We start from the raw sequence: 2,557 nt of genomic DNA, 5'->3' as shown, positions 1-2,557 counted from the left end.
AAGCTTGGAGGAAAAAGCATGAAGGTCTTTATTAAATCAATAACTCTTGTAGGCATTTTATCAGATTCTTGTAGTTCATGGTTTAATCAAATCATAGGAATGTCATAGAACTTATAGAAATAGAATGAATTCAAACTAATAGCACTAAATCATGGTCTAATCCAAGGAATGATAACATTAAAACATGGAGAATTGAATAATAATAATAATTTCTTTGAAACATGGTATAAAATCATAGTTCATGGAGATTCATGGGTGAAATCACAATTTAAAATCAAATAACTTGAAAAAATCAAAATTTGTAATTTAAATAGGATACTTGGACTGTATGGGTAAAAAGAACCCATGGATAAACATTTAACATACCTGAGTTAATGAATTTGGAAGGATTGATGGTGAGTTCTTGAGATTTGACCTTGAATGTAAGAGCTAGGGTTTCTTGTTCTTGAAAAAAGGAATCTTTCAATTGAGAGGAATTGAATAATGATGAGTATTTAGGTCAATTAGGGGTTAAATTTTGTGTTTAGGACGAGTTTAGGGCTTAGGAAAAAGACACATATAGCCCAAAATGAATTTAAAAATGCAAGATGGAAACTGAAGATTCCAATTTTTGGCCTTGGTACGATGCACCACTATAGTGCCAAGCCACTGGAATAGAGACAATTTGGAAACTGGGTGATTTAACGATGCGGTAAGATCGCAGTACTTCACTGAAATGCCATTTTGGCCACCTCTGTGACGCGCCATAATCGCGGAGGCTCACTGGAAATTACCAAACCTGAACTGGGTGTTTGGCGCGACATGCCAATATCGTCGGACCACTCTAGAAATTGACAATTCTTATTTAGACTGTGTTAATGACAAGCTAAGGGTCAAAATACCGGTTTTTAAAGATTGAAACTTAAAATTACCATTGCTACGCCCAAATTACACCTCTCTTACGAGAGAGTAAGCGGTCGCTGTCAAATATAGAACCCAACCAGGTTGGGTGTCGAATCCCATAGGAAATACTGTGTTACTAAGTATTTTAGTTGTTACTAGAGTGTTGGTCAGAAGTTTCTGAATGGGGGGTTTTGGTTTAAATTTGAAATGGTAGTTACAATATAACAATGAAGTAATATGTGTATTAATATTTGATCATAGAGAATGACAAGTTAGGATTATGTCCACCTTGTAGCTTTTACTTCTCTATTAACTATGAGTAATAAGGATTAACACATGCATGCACTTATAGAGAGATGTATTCTAATTCTAAATCCAAGTGTTTCTCAACCATCAAGGATTTATTCACCTTAGTTCTCTCGAATCCAAAGTGTACAACCAATCATATGAACTCTCTAAGTAGTTAATCCTTGTAAGGCATTAACGTGTAAAACAGAGGTTGGAAACCCTATTTCTTGTCACTACTCTCTTTTCCAAATAGTAACTTTTCTATCGAACAAGTTATTGCTATAATGGCACATTCCCTATGTTTGCAACCATGAGAATACAATCATAACAAAAAGAGTAATGATATAAGTGGATTAACACATCATAAATTCAAAAACCCATAGCAGTAGAGAGTATACTACAAGGTTTCCATAACCCTAACAAATAAACTTAGCTACTCCTGAATAAAACAAAAATCATAATAGAAATATTCATCATACCAAAACTTAGAACGATCTTGGTAGAGAAGATGAATAGCAAAAATAAGAGAGAAAAACATTTCTCTCTCTCTCTCTCCTCAAGCTAAGCCGTTTTCTGTTGTTTTTAAAATAATACAGAATGTTGAATAATCCTTAAAAATTCAGCCATAAGGCTTTTAATAACATCCTTCTCTAATAAATTGCTACTGCATCCTTAACTACTTAATAATATTAAGTTTGCTCGGGAAAAAGTTCCCATATATCACATTCAGTCCAAAAGCTGCTTTCCTTTTATGTGAAGTTTCCTTTGCTATCCACAGGTCCCCAAAGTGTCGTAGTCTTCCTCATTAGTACTTGAAAAGCATGCTAATCACATAGGTCAGCTCACTTAACAAAAAATAGACAAAGTGCAAGAATTATGTATTTTATCCTCAAAACTTAGCTAAAACATGGGTAAGTTACGATGCTTAGACATATAAATATGCCCAACAACAGCCATAGCTTTTTACCCAGTTATTAGATTTGGGCAAATTTTATATCATTGAAAAGCTAATTGAATTTCCTACATAATGGCAGGCTCTACACAGAAAATTAATGAGTATTTCAAAAATTTTATATATGAATACTCATGTATTGGGACTTAGTTTATGCTAGGGAAATACAAGGTATTATAATATCTCTCCCTTAGGATTATTTATCCTCGAATGAGAATAGTTAAGTTGAGGAAAATTGAAGGACTGAGCTTACACACTAAACATGCATATCTGATGCTTGGAATGCATGAATGAACTGAATTGTAAATGAATGACTAACAGGAATAGGAGGTGCAACTAAAACTGAGCATGATAGAGAGAAATCTTAAGAAGAATAGTACCCTAAACCATATCTGAATTCGCAGAGAAAATATAAGGGTACTTGGTATGTATATC

The sequence above is a fragment of the Capsicum annuum genome, chromosome 8, assembly GCF_002878395.1.
Source record: "Capsicum annuum cultivar UCD-10X-F1 chromosome 8, UCD10Xv1.1, whole genome shotgun sequence".
Lineage (NCBI taxonomy): Eukaryota > Viridiplantae > Streptophyta > Magnoliopsida > Solanales > Solanaceae > Capsicum > Capsicum annuum.
The sequence above is the reverse complement of the archived record's forward strand: the minus strand, read 5'-3'. Positions refer to the sequence as shown.